This window comes from Salvelinus fontinalis, chromosome 32, assembly GCF_029448725.1.
Source record: "Salvelinus fontinalis isolate EN_2023a chromosome 32, ASM2944872v1, whole genome shotgun sequence".
NCBI lineage: Eukaryota > Metazoa > Chordata > Actinopteri > Salmoniformes > Salmonidae > Salvelinus > Salvelinus fontinalis.
Window position 1 is genome coordinate 28597455 of NC_074696.1, and position 18666 is coordinate 28616120.

Genomic DNA, 18666 nt, shown 5'->3' on the forward strand with positions numbered 1-18666 from the left:
ACCTGAGCCACTTGTGTGGGTTGTAGACTCCGTCTCATGCTACCACTAGAGTGAGAGCACCGCCAGCATTCAAAAGTGACCAAAACATCAGCCAGGAAGCATAGGAAGATGACAGGAAGCATAGGAACTGAGAAGTGGTCTGTGGTCACCACCTGCAGAATCACTCCTGTTTTGGGGGGTGTCTTGCTAATTGTCTATAATTTCCACCTTTTGTCTATTCCATTTGCACAACAGCATGTGAAATTTATTGTCAATCAGTGTTGCTTCCTAAGTGGACAGTTTGATTTCACAGAAGTGTGATTGACTTGGAGTTACATTGTGTTGTTTAAGTGTTCCCTTTATTTTTTTGAGCAGTGTACATGTCACATATCAGTTAGCAAACAAAGTAAAACATTTAATAAAATCTTTGAGTTAATAAAGCCTCCATACGTTTTTGCTTTCTTGAATAAGGCAGCTACAAAATGCAGGTGTTTCAGCCTAGCTCAGTGCTTTCTGTGGTGGTGGGGCAGCCAGCGGAAAACATGGAGCATAGGGGTTGGTAATGTTCTCTAGTTGCACCGTGATTCGCTCAGTGTTCTGTCACTCATGGGGACACTACGTCACTGCCAAACATGCAAGCCCCTTGGGTGCTGTCGTAGAGTTACATTAGAAGTGCCAATCCAAGAAGGCTCAAGGTCATTGGCCACAGATAAAATTACATCAAATCACATATCTACAGTAGCTTTGATTGGACTGATGTCAACATCATACTTTCAAAATCTTAGCTAGCAGTCATCCTCATGAATCAAGTCAATAATCTACTGGCAAATCCTTTTTAATCCTTGTCATTTGAATAGAAATAATGAAGAGAAATTAAAGGTAAATGTATTGGTGCTCATCGGCCATAAACATTTAAACAACAAATTGGAAATTGCAAATTCAACAATGAGTGGATTGGAAGGAATCAGTGGCTATCTGTAAACATTGCAAAGAAATCACTAGCCTGCTATTCAGTGGAGTGGGTGTGTGGTACCAATTCTAGGTTTAAGGGTCTCTTTTCCAAGCTTAAAATGATAAACATTCAACATTGGCCATGCTATCAATCCAGCATGATTTCTCAAAACAACTGTTAACTCGGAACTGGGAAATCTGACTTCAGTGAGTTCAAGACAACTGGGAACTCAGGAAAAAATGAGCTCCGGATGGGAAAATATGTTTTGAATGGTCAGCCAACTCGGAGTTGAAAATCGGGAACTCGGGCCTCTTTATAGAGCTACGACCTGAAGATCACTGACGTCATCATGATTTGGCCTTGTTTTTTTACGAGTTCCCAGTTGTCTTGAAAGCACCATACATCCTGAGAATGCCAAGATTTTGATGACAAAGTCTGATGACAAAATTTGCCCACGAAAGACTGCCGCACCACATTCTTGTTCAAGTGAGCAAAGCACAACAAGGTGAGTCCAAAAATGTATTGTATGCTGCTGCAGAAATTATGAAATATGCCAGGGAGATACGTGTACTGTAGCTAAGAAAGTAATACTAAGTATGTTGTTTAGTAAGCTGTTAGTAGCCCATGTGCCTCACCCTAATAATTTGGTCTATTTTCACCTCTTAATTTTGCCTACTGTTCTGACTTGGTGATGCACATGTAGCCTATAACCTGTTTTAGAGAAATGTAATCATTGAATATTGTTAGAGGTTTCATTGTCTGCTTATATGCTCCTTTTATTTATCCTACGGTTCTGACCTGGTGTACAGGGAGAGCACTGTAAGAACAGCCCATGTTCTAAATTCTGTCACTGTACATTTCAAAAGTGCTGAACAAATAGTTAAATTGACTATGTCCTTCCTAGCTCGCTCATTAATGTCTTAATTGAAATTACAGATTGCCTCTTATCTGCTTGTCATCCACTTTTGCCAAAGTTTGTACATCTCAATTATCAGTAGAAACCGCATTTGTTTCAGCAAGTCAGCCATATCAGCTGTTTTTATAAAAGGCAGTAAATGAGGCTGAATGAACTGTTTCGCTGTCAGACAAGGCTCCGCTGATAGCCAGGTGTAGCAGTGGTAAGATGTTGTAACGGCGGTCCTCCTCCTCTTCGACCGAAAAGGAGGAGTATTGAGGGAACCAAGGCGCAGCGGAGTTTAAACACATAATTTATTAAAGAAAACACGAACTTGACTAAACTAACAAAAACAACAAACGGTGTAGACAGACCTGAACGACGAACTTACATTTAAACACGAGAACGCACGAACAGGGAAAAATAGCCTACACATAAAATGACGACGTACAACACAAACCGAACAGTCCCGTATGGTGCGACAAACACTGACACAGGAGACAACCACCCACAACGAACACTGTGAAAACACCTACCTAAATATGACTCTTAAGTAGAGGAACGCCAAACACCTGCCTCTAATTAAGAGCCATACCAGGCAACCCAATAAACCAACATAGAAACAGAAAACATAGAATGCCCACCCAAACTCACGTCCTGACCAACTAACACATATAACAAACTAACAGAAATAGGTCAGGAACGTGACAGATGTTGGGACTCTGCTGTTGGGACAGCTTTATGTAGGCCCTAAAAGTTTGTTGGCACCGTTTGTCACTGTTATAGTGCAATTAATGTATTGTTTAGTGTTGTGTTGTGCTGTGTAGTGGCTTTGGTGGCATGCATCCTCCCCCAAAAATGGTTTGCCCCACCAAGGTTGACATGCTAAAATTGCCACTGGATAGTCATGATTGTCTGCAATTTCTGCATCACATCACCAGGTGCCCATCCCAAATGGCATCCTATTCTCTATGTAGTGCACTACTTTGACCAGGGTTATGGTCATTAGTAGTGCACTATATATTGAATAGGGTGCCACTTGGGACATTGGTCAAGATATATTTAAGCAATAAGGCCAGAGGAGGTGTGGTATATGGCCAATATACCACTGCTAAGGGCTGTTCTTTGGCATTACGCAACGTGGTATATTGGCAATATATCACAAACCCCGAGGAGCTGTACTGCTGTTATTAACTGGTTACCAATGTAATTAGAGCAGTAAAACTAAATGTTTTGTCACACCCGTGGAACACGGTGTGATTTCACATGGCCTTCAGCCAATCAGAATTCAGGGCTCAAACCACCCAGTTTATAATCTGCCTTGAATTCCCCTCACAGTTGGGAGGCATACTAAATGTAAAGGTTCACTGATTCTTCCAACCAGGTCAAGGTCCAACCAGGTCAAGGTCCAAGAGAGAGAGAGAGAGAAATGTGGTCAATGTCATTACAAGTAAACCTACTACTGTATATTCAGTGTTCTAGCCATGTTGGTGCAGTTTGATGAACATATTGATGCTATACACAAAAACAAATACACAGTCAGACACAGACAGAGACAGACACACACACACAATATTATTTTGGGAGTAAGTGGATTCAATATCGTTAAAGTTATAACTGTATGAATATGCATGTTTTCAACTTAGGTTACACTACATCTGTCAGAAGACACATGTAAACTAGGGGTGATGCTGTGTTTTAATCAAGAAAAGAAAAACGGAGAAAAACGGAACAAAAAAGAAAAACGGAACAAAACAGGGATAAACATACAATAATTTGTCCAACTGAAACTCTCATTTGCAACTGCTGGACTAATGATTACACCCTAGATCAGCTAGAAGCATGCAAGGCGGTATTGAATGTGTCACTGTGTCAATTTTTTCTTTCGACCTGTGTGCACCTACGTTGTAAACTTTCATTCATAGGCTAGGTTGTAGCAACCTCATGAAAAGTATAGGGCAAATTTGAGTATCAAGTAGTAGTTTGAATCTATCGATGTTGGCCTCCAGAGTTGCGCAGTGATCGAAGGCACTGCATCGCAGTTGCTAGCTGTGTCCCTAGAGATCCTGGTTAGAGTCCAGGCTCTGTCGAGAGCAGGCTGCGACCGGGAGATCCATGGGCGGCGCACAATTGGCCAAGCGTTGTCCAGGTTAGGTGAGGGTTTGGCTGGCAGGGATGTCCTTGCCCCATTGTGCTCTAGCGACTCCTGTGGCGGGTCGGGCACATGTACGCTGATAAGGTCGCCAGGTGTACGGTGTTCCCTCCGACACATTGGTGTGGCTGGCTTCCAAGTTAAGCGGGAATTGGGTCAAGAAGCAGTGTGGCTTGGTTGGGTCGTGTTTCGGAGGATGCATGGCTCTCGACCTTCTCCTCTCCCGAGTCCGTACGGGAGTTGCAGCGATGAGACAAGACTAACTGCCAATTGGATACCATGAAATTGGGGAGAATTTAAAAAAAAATATATATATATATATCTAATAATAATCTATCAATGTTACATTGAGCTGGGTGATTGGAATATGAATGACAGTCACCCACTATGCTGTAATAGAAATAAGGCCATGCTCATGAAAAAATAATCATCCTCCCTCATTTTAAATGGCACCAACCGCCACTGGGTGATGTTTGGTTTGTTTCCTGGCTGACAAGGATTCAAACAACAGCTCTCTGATTCCCCATAGCGATCAATCCGAGCGCTGCGGTTGTCAGTAGGCTACACTTCGTTTTCCTGGGTCCATGTTGAAGTTGGTCAGCCCAGACTTTCTAGCATACTCAGCTTCGTCGGGTCATTCCAGGGCACGCGTTGCATCTGTTCCATCTCGCTCGTCCCGCTCGCAGGTACAACAAACACCGACTACATCCGCACAAACTCAGTAAGAGAGGAATGCACCGGCGGAGTGTCGGAAAATAGCATTTCTGTGTGCCGACCTGCGTATGTGGTATGTTGCCCCATTTTTGTATTATTCTTTGCTGCGTATGTAGTATGTTGTCCAATTATTGTGTTCTTCTTTGAAACATCAATATTCCGGGGCAGGGAAAAGATGCTGTTGAAAAAATTACGTCCGTTTGTAGACGTTCCAGAAGTCGCTAGACTGTTCATTCGTTTGTCGATAAGAAACACTCCCTTTGTCTGACTATTGTCTACTTTTGTCGAATAGATTTTTTATACGATCTCTTGAGTTGGTGTTTGTTGTTCAGGCTAATGGCGGTCTGAAATCAAGGTTTTATAATGTGGGCGTATGTGAAATAATTTAGGGGTAGAATCGGCAGATTAATCTAGGTGTGCATTTCGAATATTGTTTGTGTAGGCTACAGTTTGCATCATAATTACAACTGCGGCGTGCCATTGGCCAGTCAACAAGTATTTATAACGTTATATGGATTATAATTTGTTGCTGGTCTGTCTTTAGACACACACAGACCGGGGCGCTTTATAATTCAAATGCGCTGTTCAGAACATCTGGATAGCCTGTCCCAAATATTAACAAAACTTTGTCATGTAGGCTATTGTCTAAGTAGGCTAAATAAAATAGCCTATGCTCGCCTAACAACTTCATAGATGCAGAATGAATAATTCATAATGGCTTAAGAATGGCTTTGTGTACGTTAATAGGCCTTATTATTGGGCTATTAAAACTGTCTTGTAAGAGAAAATATTACGCGTTTCAAGTTAATGGGCAAGGGAAATGCCTTTCTTGCACGCTCTAACCCAACAACGCAGTAATCAATATCAATGTAGTACTAAAAATAATATAAGGTATAACAAAAACACTACAAATAAGAAATATGTTGCCAATCACAATCAATGCTGAATTTCAAATGTTCTAAATAATATCCAATATGTATGAGTCATTCGTTCTTGAATCATATAAATAAGTTATGCATCAAGTAGCCTAACAGTAAGCTATTTGTCATTGGAGACACTAACCTATATAAGGCACAGACCTTTTTATATGGAAAATAAATACGTAATTTAGGCCTAGGCCTATGGCACAACACGGGAAGTCTCGAGATGTTAAAAGGGTGAGGAAATGTTATGCAAGGTAAGGAGGAAATAGATGGTTGAGATAACGTAGCTTCTCATGGCTGATAAGTGGGGTTTTGATTGGGCACTGTGCAGGTCGTCTAATAGCTCATTGAAGGCATATCAGTCATGTTTGGAAGTAGCCAATATATTGCTCCTGTAACTTAATAATTATTTTAGGCTATAACGTTGCACCATCACTCATTCTTAGCCTAAATAGACTACAAAGTGCTGTAAACGATATTTTTTTCCTTTGTGGAAAGTGAATTATGATTTAAACCTCTATTACCACTGTGGGTAGTTACAATGTAACAATATTTTGTTGGAATGGTTACAATATTACGTCACGTGGATCTGATAAACATGTTCTCCAACCTCGTATCAACGTGCCTCAGAATGAAATTGTCCTTCCAGAGTTGCCGTAGATAGAGTTTCGGGACATGTATCGGAATTCTCCGCTCTCATGGATTCTGCCGTTCTGGCTGGGGGTATTTCAGGTCAAATGACAGCCTGCACAGCGACGCCGTGTGAAAATTGAAGTCAATTTGCGAACTGGTGAAGAAATCAAAAGCTGACCTAACGGTACGAGTAGACTTAACACCTACATCGATTAACTATACATTAGGATAATTTGTGACACGAGTTAGCCCTAGTGTAAATTAACCGGGCTATATCCTAATGTAGCCCTATTGAAAGCACCAAAGCACGCCTGCAGTGGATGTCTGATAGCCACTGGATTACGTAAATGTCCAATCCTTTCTGATCTGCCAGGGTTCTGCATTCAGGCTATTGAAACTTCGAGGTTGTTAGTTTGACACGGCATGAAAGCAGACTTTTGAATGTCCTCGGTTGGCCTGTACTATCAGTGGACTTGCAGGATAACTTCTGATAAGGGAGTGGTCGAAATGTACACAATTGTTACCCGGAGGAAAATGGGGGAGGGTCATGCTTTTTCAATTTCAGTCATGGGGGGAGAGGTTAGTATTTTTTTATTTAGTCAAGGGGGAGTCATGTCATTTGTAATCGATTAACAAACCTAACACAATCGTAAATCTAAGCACTGGTGGTGCTTAATTTTTGGTGGTGAAAATAGCACAAATCTATCAGCACTGTGCTGGCAGTGGCGTGAAAGGGCTGGGTTTTGATTAATAAACCAGTTGTGGGTTTGTCGAGGTTTTGCCCCTCACTGGCCAATCAGAACGTGCTCGATGGCTAAATATGTGGTTGCTTCAAGTGGTGTATTTATGGTATTTTATGTTTTGCCTTGGAATCAACTCCAATGTTAGGCCATTATAGTTTGTTAAACAGCTTACAGAAATGAAATAAGAAAATGTCGACCCATCCCATCTTTGCTAAATATGTTAACTTGAACCAGTTTGCAGTCCACATTGTTCTAAGTAATTGCATGGCTTCAATAGCATTCACATTGATGTAGGGGTTAGGCCAACTGTAAATTGCATTTTTGCTGAGCATGGACATGCCAAATGTTGTCAATAAGCAAGATCAAATTAATTATTGATAAGGCCTAAAAACCGTGTGAATAATTCAAATCAAATTCTAAACAAAACAAAACAACGACTTGTTTTAAATAGGCTATGTCTAAATACACTTACAGGCACCATAATTGCATGTTGTGGGCATGTAATATTAAAACAATGGAGGATTTTGCACACATTCTAACTTTTCACAGTAGCTGGAAAAAGATCCAATATAAAGAGAGAAGGAGAATGTGCACTCACCGTTATACTGCTCCCAAATATAATGTTTTATATAAATATTGGGGCCATCTTCGCATTCACACGTCTCCAGAAGTTGCATTGCACGGACATTCTCACCATAAAACCAGGACAGTGTGTATCATTGAAGTTTTTCATCGAATTTTATTAAAACCAATTAGTTCGTTTTTTTCAACAACAACAATAAATCCATGTTCAATTTAATGATATCCTTAAATTGAGGTTAGCTGAAGGCTGGGACTAAAAACGAACAAAAGATAACTCATGTAAAATATACTGTCCGTCAAATGTATGTATAAGCTGAAAGTAGAAGACTAAGTATTGTTGTCCATTAGTTTACTCCAATTAGGGGAGGTATGGTAGGTTTAGGTCGAAAATAATAAAGGAAAATATATTAAAACATATTTATTTTTACAAAATAATATACAGTACCAGTCAAAAGTTTGGACACACCTACTCATTCCAGGGTTTTTCTTTATTTTCTACATTGTAGAATAATAGTGCTGATGTCAAAACCATGAAATAACACACATGGAATCATCTAGTAAACAAAAAAGAGTTCAACAAATCAAAATATATTTGAGATTCTTCAATGTAGCCACCGTTTTCCTTGATGACTCCTTTGCACACTCTCAACCAGCTTCATGAGGTAGTCACCTGGAATGCATTTCAATTAACAGGTGTGCCTTGTTAATTTGTGGAATTTCTTTCCTTAATACGATTGAGCCAATCAGTTGTGTTGTGACAAGGTAGTGGTGGTATACAAAAGATAGCCCTATTTGGTAAAAGACCAAGTCCATATTATGGCAAGAACAGCTCAAATAAGCAAAGAGAAACAACAGTCCATCATTACTTTAAGATATGTGGAGTTACCCGTCCTCCGAAAGATGACCCGCCAAACCGCGCTTTTTAACACTCGCCCGCTTAACGCAGAAGCCAGCTGCACCAATCAATGTGTTGGAGGAGACACTGTTCAACTGACGAACGAGGTCAGCCTGCATTATTGGGTATTGTGTGTAGATTGCTTCAGAGTTTTTATTTATTTAAGGGTGTAACGTAACAAAATGTGGGAAAAGTCAAGGGGTCTGAATACTTTCCAAGGGCACTGTACAGTTCTTGACCAAAGCTTGAAACTGAACGTGATTAGAAACAGAGTTTGTGGATTTTGGAGTACTCTTCATTTCAAAATACTTTTCATATCTACAGTGAGTAGAAGTTAGCCTATATTCATATTCTCTAATGAGAATACCTAAGGTATTTTGGTATTTCTGTACTAGCTGTCCACTGTCAATGCTCTGTTCAAAAGTACTATGTAGGGATAGATAGTGTGGAAGCCATAGAAAGTAGGAAGGGATCTACTATCAGGTAATGTCACTACTAAGCGTTTCTCAATGTTCCTCTGCTTCTACGGATAACCTAAGGACAGAACATTAACCCATGGGGCTCTGGTCAAAAGTAGTTAACAATATAGGGAATAGGGCTCCATTTGGGATGCAAACTTCATTCTTTGACTTAAATGTGATAACTAACTTTCTCAATGTTATTGGATTTGTACGTAGACTTGCATGGTGTGCTACCAAGAGGTGTCTTTTAAAATGTCTGCCCTTTCAAACCCTGCATGTCTTGTGTCAGGAGCAATTTGAGTGTAGCACACCGTTTAGCCTAATCCTTTTTTATTGAGGGGAAAACCGAGATGGAGCAAATTGGGTGCTACATGGTTGGTTGTTATTCCAGCTTTGGCTGCAAAATTCTGGTAACTTTCCCCAAATTCTCTGGTTTTCTTAATCTTCGTTGGAGGATTCAGGATTTCTTGCTTTTGCCCTCATGAGTCTGGGAATTTCTTACTGTTCAATACAAGAGCTTAAAAGAACAATATTAATATTGAATCATGGTTGTGATTATTTATTGCTTGGATTTAATTGCATCAGTGTTGTGGAAGTTGTTTGATTGAGCATGTGTAGTGGTGATTGTTTTATTTGAAGGGTTGAGTAGACACTGTCAGCTTGTAGATACAGTGCTGGGTATAGGAGAGTTGTCAGTGTTGATCCTATTCCCTATATAGAGCACTACTTCTGACCAGTCCTATGGGACACTGTGGTACCTTAAGTCACACACGTGGTACTCCAAAAGGGAGAAGGTTTATCAAACAACATGCCAGTTTTCTTATCTTCCAGAGGCTATGGGCTTCTTCCGAACAAAGCCCATGGCGTAGTGGTGTACTTTTGTTTCTTTGTAGATTTTTTTTTTCTTCTTCTTCCATGAATTGCATGTGTTTTATTGCCATGAAGGGGCAGACTGCCTGGCTACCTTTTTAAAGCAAAAAATATTAGACTTAAGGAAAGAAAAAAAGGATTGTGTGGTTTTAAAATGTATAAATTGTTTTGAGAGTCTCAAAGTAAAGGAATAGTTTTACTAGATAAGCCTAGGCTATATTGTAAGTGAGGCTTGCCAGTTAGACCCAGGGTTGTTTTCAGTGGTTGCTGTCTTTCGTTTTCCTCCAGTGAACAAAGTAACCCTAAGCCATTTGGAAAGAAGCTTTGATTAAAAAGAAACTTGCTCAAACCTTGCATTATGACAAAAAAGACTTGCTGTGTGTTGGTCAAACCTTAGGGCAGGGGTGTCAAACTCATTCCACGGAGGGCCTAGTGTCTGCAGGTTTTTGTTTTTTCCTTTCAATAAAGCCCTAGACAACCAGGTGTGGGGAGTTCCTAACTAATTAGTGATGTTAATTCATCAATCAAGTATAAGGGAGGAGCGAAAACCCGCAGACACTCGGCCCCCTGTGGAATGAGTTTGACACCTGTGCCTTAGGGAATAGCCCAAATGTCTAAAGGCTGGATAGGGCATGAGATTTGCAGCACGTCTTTTTAAAAGCTATGATTCATTTTAACGGCACAGCCAAGTTCAAACATATAACTCCTGCACTGTTGAATAATTCAACTATTACCACTAGAGGTCGACCGATTATGATTTTTCAACACCGATACCGATTATTGGAGGACCAAAAAAAGCCGATAGCGATTAATCGGCCGATTTAAAAAAAATAAAAAAAATAAAAAAATAAATAAAATAAAATAAAAATAATAATAATTAAAAAAAAAATGTATATATATATATATAAAAAAAATATTAATAATAAAAAAAATTTAAATTATAGAAAAAAATAAAGAAATTGGTATTTGTAATAATGACAATTACAACAATACTGAATGAATACTTATTTTAACTTAATATAATACATCAATAAAATCAATTTAGCCTCAAATAAATAATGAAACATGTTCAATTTGGTTTAAATAATGCAAAAACAAAGTGTTGGAGAAGAAAGTAAAAGTGCAATATGTGCCATGTAAGAAAGCTAATGTTTAAGTTCCTTGCTCAGAACATGAGAACATATGAAAGCTGGTGGTTCCTTTTAACATGAGTCTTCAATATTCCCAGGTAAGAAGTTTTAGGTTGTAGTTATTATAGGACTATTTCTCTCTATACGATTTGTATTTCATATACCTTTGACTATTGGATGTTCTTATAGGCACTTTAGTATTGCCAGTGTAACAGTATAGCTTCCGTCCCTCTCCTCGCCGCTACCTGGGCTCGAACCAGGAACGCATCGACAACAGCTACCATCGAAGCAGCGTTACCCATGCAGAGCAAGGGGAACAACTACTCCTAGTCTCAGAGCGAGTGACGTTTGAAACGCTATTAGCGCGCACCCCGCTAACTAGCTAGCCATTTCACATCGGTTACACCAGCCTAATCTCGGGAGTTGATAGGCTTGAATTCATAAACAGCAGAGCTGCTGGCAAAACGCGCAAGAAAGTGCTGTTTGAATGAATGCTTACGAGACTACTGGTGCCCACCATCGCTCAGTCAGACTACTCTATCTAATTATAACATAACACACAGAAATACGAGCCTTGGGTCATTAATATGGTCGAATCCGGAAACTATCATCTCGAAAACAAAACGTTTATTCTTTCAGTGAAATACGGAACCGTTACGTATTTTATCTAACGGGTGGCATCCATCAGTCTAAGTATTCCTGTTACATTGCACAACCTTTAATGTTATGTCATATTATTTGGCAAATTAGTTCGCAATGAGCCAGGCGGCCCAAACTTGCATATACCCTGACTCTGCGTGCAATGAACGCAAGAGAAGTGACACAATTTCACCTGGTTAATATTGGATATGCACCTGGATTTCTTTTAGCTAAATATGCAGGTTTAAAAATATATACTTCTGTGTATTGATTTTAAGAAAGGCATTCATGTTTATGGTTAGGTACACTATCTATCTGTCTATTTTCGCGAATGCGCACTGCATCGATTATATGCAACGTAGGACACACTAGATAAACTAGTAATATCATCAACCATGTGTAGTTATAACTAGTGATTATGATTGATTGTTTTTTATAAGATACGTTTAATGCTAGCTAGCAACTTACCTTCGCTTCTTACTGCATTCGCGTAACTGGAGGGCTCCTCGTGAGGCAGGTGGTTAGAGCGTTGGACTAGTTAACCGTAAGGTTGCAAGATTGAATCCCTGAGCTGACAAGGTAAAAATCTGTCGTTCTGCCCCTGAACAAGGCAGTTAACCCACCGTTCCTAGGCTGTCATTGAAAATAAGAATGTGTTCTTAACTGACTTGCCTAGTTAAATAAAGGTGTAAAAAAAAAAAAAAAAAAAAAGGCAAAATCGGCATCCAAAATTACCGATTTCCAATTGTTATGAAAACTTGAAATCGGCCCCAATTAATCGGCCGACCTCTAATTACCTCCCTCAAATTCCCATCCCATTAAAGCCTACAGTGTCTGTGTCCCAAAGGGCCCACAGGGCTCTATCAAATGTAGTGCACAATATAGTATCTCCATACATTATCTCCTCAACCAACAGTAAATGATTGATGTATGTCTGTTCGTCCATGCTTTCTCCATCCTGCTCTAAGCCATGTTAGGCCAGTCACTCTTCATGAAAGTCATAGTTTAAGTCTCAGACTTGCAGTCTCTCACCCTACATACACAAACATTTCATGAGCTATTACAGGTCAGACCAGACTCATATGTTCTAGTCAGAGTTCTGAGGCCTGCGGCCCGAGTTTTGGGTTCTCCATGTCAATAATCAGTTGATGGATACCACTACACCCTGCTCCAAGCCACCTCGGAGTTGTTGTAAGGGCTCAAGGTCTTCCTTCTAGGTCTGCTCAGACCTGGGTTCAAATACTATTTGTTTCCTTCAAATGCTTAATGATCTTGCCTGGCAATATGGAACCTATGGGATAGTCCGAAAAGTACAAACCCACCCACTTATGGGCCTTGGTCAAAAATAGTGCACTTTAAAGGGAATATGGTGTCATTTGGGACAGAACCGTTATCGCACATCTTTGAGCGAGCTAAAATGCTCTCTCTCTCTCTCTTTTATTTCATCACTGACCAGCTGGCTGGCTGCAAGCTGTGCTGTGTTCTAACTGTTTTAACTATATTCAGGCTGCTAATGCCCACTAATCACACGGCTAATGCCCACTAATCACACGGCTAATGCCCACTAATCACACTGCTAATTCCCACTAATCACACGGCTAATGCCCACTAATCACACGGCTAATGCCCACTAATCACACTGCTAATGCCCACTAATCACACTGCTAATGCCCACACGATTTATTTATTTATTATTTCACCTTTATTTAACCAGGTAGGCAAGTTGAGAACAAGTTCTCAAATGATATTGCACTTTAGCGGAATTTAACATAGAGGCTGCGATTCAAACAAATTGACTTTAGAAGGGGATTTCTGCTCCAGCTGACATTGGCATTGTTTTCAGCCAACAGCTTTTAATGCAGCGGGCTAAATTAGGGTCACGGAGAGTGTTTATTGGTAGTCTTAAACAAATCTACTTTGAAACAAAAGGATACGCCTCACACACATGGTTATGGGCTTAAAAAAAAGAAGACACTATGTACCGTGTCAGATATAGAGTTGAAATGTATTACATTGAGTTTGCGTACCAATATTACACTTTATATACATCACAAAAGCCTGAAATAGAACAAGACTGTTTGACATAGACACACCTGATTTTAATTTTTTTGTAAAAAAAACTGTTTATTCCTTTTGCAATGATGAAAAATATTGATAATATTCCACCCATGAGCACACTAGAGGGTGTTTAGTCATTTGACTGCAGGAAAGGGCTACAAGTCTAATGCTGTGTGCAGGTCGTTAAATCAGTGTTGGTTTGAATCTAGGGCTAAACCTTAACCTACCGTATGATGATCCTGCTTAGGAAAGCAGAGATACTTGTTAGGTTATAAGCCCTGGTCAAAAGTAGTGCACTATATAGAGAATAGGGTGCCATTTGGGACGTAGACACTGAATGCAAACCACTCATGGCTGCAAATCCTTTGTATGTGTTCCTGTGAGGTAGAGGAAGATAGTTGATCCAAGTTCTGATTGAGATAGTACAGTGTTTTGGAATGGTGTGATTATTAATCTCATGAATCTCTTGAAGCGGTAAGCGATCCGATTTATATAATAGGTCAGGTAGATACACATTGTTTACTCCTGCAGGAGAGTAAGTATTATCCACCTGATTCAGCATTTCTCCACAAAGGTTCCCTTGTTTAGCTCAGTGGGGATGTTTTTTCCTTAATGTGCCTATAGGGGAGTTTATGAATGTTGCAGAAAATAGACATTGGCCAGATTGCAAACAGACAGGCAGGCTGCTACAGGTAGCATTGGGTTGGTATGATGGATGAGCCCACAGAATGCCCCAGAAGGAGTTGTACCTGGTCCGTCTCTTCTCTAGGAGATGTCTCCTGATGTGCCACAGACCTGTGTTCAAATACTATTTCAAATATTTTATATACTTTTAACATTTTCTCTAGTCTGCCTGAAGTGGCAAATAGGTGGGGTTTAAACTGTTCTCGACTATTCTATTGGTTCCATTGCTCCAGGCGAGCTCATTCAAGCCCAGATAAACTATTTCAAATGATTTCGAATGATATTTGAATCCAGGTCTGATGTGCATACAGGCCCCTGTGAGGGTTTGGATGGCGTACAGCAGGGGAGTTGAGCCACGGTTTGGAAGAGACAAGATGTTTTAGACAATTTATATTTTCTTGTGTTAAATGAACGGCGTAGTTTAATGGTCGTCGGTTTCTGCACGGTGTCAGATGACACAACAAACGCATGTCTGGCGCTGTAAAGAACAGAACACACAACACATGCCTAGAACAGAACACAGCTGTATGAGGAAAGGACAGCATGAGAAAGGCGACTTGACAGCTGAGTAATGAAATTGTCTTGTGGTGTTTGTGTGTGTCAATCCTGGACAAAATGCGCAGCTTGGCAGCGAAGTGGCAGCTTGGCCTCTTGACTACCGACAGCAGCACCAAGGTTACGTCCCAAATGGCAGCCTATTCCCAAATGAGCCCATAGTACACTACTTTTGACATAGCCCTATGTAGAGAGTAGGGTGCTATTTGGGACACAACACAAGCATCTGCAATGGTTTAGCACAACCTCAGATAGTCAACCCAGCATGTTCTCAGGAGCATCTAAATGATTCTTACATTTTATCAAGATCACAGAAAAATGCAAAAGAGAGAGCTTTGCCCAAACACAAACACGTCTTCTTCTTTCTGCAAGCCTGGTACATGTTTGAACATAATAATTACTGCATTTCTGGTTTGTTTTCTTTACAACGTACTGTACCAACCGATGTGATGTGGTCTGGGATGTGTACAGATGTAGGATTCTTAATTTAATCACCCTGTTGCAGGAGAACTTTCCTGCAATGCATCTGGATTTCAACTTTCAGACTTGATTTTCCCTTATGAAAATGTAAATTAATTATAATCCACATAATAATTCACATTTCCTGTTGTAGCAAACTGGCTCAAATGAAGATCCTACATCTGTATAGTGGTGAGGCCTTGTTGATTGAACTGGTAAGACCTTATTCACCCTTCTCATTTCTGTTCCTGAAGTTGTCTGTAGTGACATACATTACCATGGTACTTGTACAGTACCAGTCAAAAGTTTGGATACACCTACTCATTCCAAGGTTTCTCTTTATTTTTACTATTTTCTGCATTGTAGAATAATAGTGAAGACATCACATCTATGAAATAACACGTATGGAATCATGTAGTAACCAAAAAGATTATTCAAAGTAGCCACCCTTTGCTTTGATGACAGCTTTGCACACTCTTGGCATTATCTCAACCAGCTTCGTGAGGTAGTATCCTGAAATGCATTTAAATTAACAGGTGTGCCTTGTTAAGTTAATTTGTGGAATTTCTTTCCTTAATGCGTTTGAGCCAATCAGTTGTGTTGTGACAAGGTAGGGTATACGAAGATAGCCCTATTTGGTAAAAGTCCAAGTCCATATTATGGCAACAGCACCTCAAATAAGCAAAGAGAAATGACAGTCCATCATTACTTTAAGACATGAAGGTCAGTCAATGCGGAAAATTTCAAGAACTTTGAAAGTTTCTTCAAGAGCAGTCGCAAAAACCATCAAGCGCTGTGATGAAACTGGCTCTCATGAGGACCACCACAGGAAAAGAAGACCCAGAGTTACCTCTGATGCAGAGGATAAGTTCATTGGAGTTGACTGCACCTCAGGTTTCAGCCCAAATTAATGCTTCACAGAGTTCAAATAAGACACATCTCAACATCAACTGTTCAGAGGAGACTATGTGAATCAGGCCTTCATGGCCGAATTACTGCAAAGAAACCACTACTAAAGGACACGAATAAGAAGAGACTTTCTTGGGCCAAGAAACACGAGCAATGGACATTAGACTGGTGGAAATCTGTCCTTTTGATCTGATGAGTCCAAATTTGAGATTTTTGGTTCTAACCGCCGTGTCTTTGTGAGACACAGAGCAGTTGAACAGATGATCTCTGCATGTGTGGCACCCACTGTGGAGGTGTGATGGAGGAGGTCTGGAGGTCATTTTGCAGGGCTCTGGCAGTGCACCTCCTTGCACAAAGGCGGAGGTAGCGGTCCTGCTGCTGGGTTGTTGCCCTCCTACGGCCTCCTCCGCGTCTCCTGATGTACTGGCCTGTCTCCTGGTAGCGCCTCCAGGCTCTGGACACTACGCTGACAGACACAGCAAACCTTTTTGCCACAGCTCGCATTGATTTACCATCCTGGATGAACTGCACTACCTGAGCCGCTTGTGTGGGTTGTAGACTCCGTCTCATGCTACCACTAGAGTGAGAGCACCACCAGCATTCAAAAGTGACCAAAACATCAGCCAGGAAGCATAGGAACTGAGAAGTGGTCACCACCTGCAGAATCACTCCTTTTTTGGGGGTGGCTTGCTAACTGCCTATAATTTCCACCTTTTGTCTATTCCATTTGCACAACAGCATGTGAAATTTATTGTCAATCAGTGTTGCTTCCTAAGTGGACAGTTGGATTTCACAGAAGTGTGATTGACTTGGAGTTACATTGTGTTGTTTAAGTATTCCCTTTATTTTTTTGAGCAGTGTATTTCATGAATTTTAGAATGAGGCTTAACGTAACAATGTGGAAAACGTCAAGTCGGAATACTTTCCCAATGCACTGTATATGGATTATAAAGCCAGACACATTTGTGGACCCAATTAAGTTGGTTTCCTTTCTCCTCACTTTTCTTAGACAATTAAGGCAAGGGCTGTTTTCTCATCTATTAACTCTGATTTTGCCTCCGCCTCATTGTTCTGAACACCAATATTATGGGTAACTTTGCTATTATGCACATAGCAACATGGTCTAGAAAAATGCACCAATTCAACAGCACAGTGATGTGTTTTCAGAACTGCGGACAGCGACCATTATCCAACGTGGGAGAAAGCGCAATAATTTTTTTTTGTGTGTTGCACCATTGTTCTTACATAATATAAACAATTTCAGTAGCACATACCTTAGACTGCAGGACTGTGCCATCCCCACTGCCTCCACAATAGATCAGTCCACTCCGACAGCCTCGAATCAGATAGGTGTCTTGTACATCAAGGTTATTTATTTCTTTGTTTTTTGCTACTGCTTGACTAAAGAAATCTGTCGACCAACAGCCTATCGACCAAACAATTGAACAGGCGACTAAATGGGGTCAGCCCTAGTCCATAAAATGTATGTAGCTCTAAGTAGAAGCCTAAGTGTTGTCCATTAGTTTACTCCAATTAGTGAGGTGTGGTGGGGTAAAATAAAAAAAGGCAGGGATTGATAGATGGGTAACAATAACTAAGCAGACATTGAATATCTCTTAAGCATAGTCAAGTTAATAATTATGCTGCAGATTATATTTAAACCACCCAGACACAAGATACAGTCACCCTTCTGAAATGAGCTCCAAGACAGGAATGAAACTGCTCAGGGATGTTACCATGAGGCCATTGGTTTTTTTTTAAACGGCTACAGAGTTCAATGTCTGTGATGGTAGAAAACTGAGGATGGATCAACAACATTATAGTGACTCCACAATAATGACCTAAATGACAGAGTGAAAAGAAGATACAAATATACAGGATAAAAATATTCCAAACATCTTGTGTGCAACAAGGCAGTAAAGTAATACTACAAAAAAAATCACAGCAAAGGAATATACTTTTTGGCCATAAATGCAAAGTCTTATGTTTGGTTCAAATCCAACAAATCACGGAGTAACTGCCTCCTTATTTTCAAGCATGGTGGCTGCGTCATGGTCGGGGTATGCTTAACATCTGCGAAAACTGAGGAGTTTTTCAGGATAAAAAGAAACGGCATGGAGCTAAGAACAGGCAAAATCTTAGAGGAAAACCTGCTTCAGTCTGCTTTACTCCAGAGACTGGGAGAGGAATTCACCTTTCAGCAGGGCAATAACCTACAACACAAGGCCAAATCTACGATGGAGTTGCTTACCAGGAAGACGGTGAATGTTCCTGAGTGGCCAAGTTACCGTTTTCACTTAAATCTGCTTGAAAATCTATGACGACTTAAAATTCTTCAAGTATCTTGACAGAGCTTGAAGAATTATTTAAAACAATAAAGGCTCAAATATTACACAATCCAGGTGTGCAAAGCTCTTATAGACTTACCCAAGA

General features: G+C 40.3%; 1 protein-coding gene across 11 annotated transcripts in view; it reads left to right on the forward strand.

The window, feature by feature from the left end:
* Positions 1-4453: 4453 nt before the first annotated feature.
* LOC129831025 (thyroid hormone receptor beta-like) overlaps positions 4454-18666 on the forward strand; it is a 107184-nt gene continuing 92971 nt past the window's right edge. For 6 of the 11 annotated variants that reach the window (XM_055894010.1, XM_055894004.1, XM_055894009.1 and 3 more), the window contains exon 1: positions 4454-4765. The gene's annotated coding sequence lies outside the window, so the exon portion shown is untranslated. Of the gene's footprint in view, positions 4766-6268; positions 6433-15478; positions 15540-18666 lie in introns of those variants that run through there. The other 5 variants (XM_055894005.1, XM_055894011.1, XM_055894006.1 and 2 more) reach the window with 2 other exon arrangements.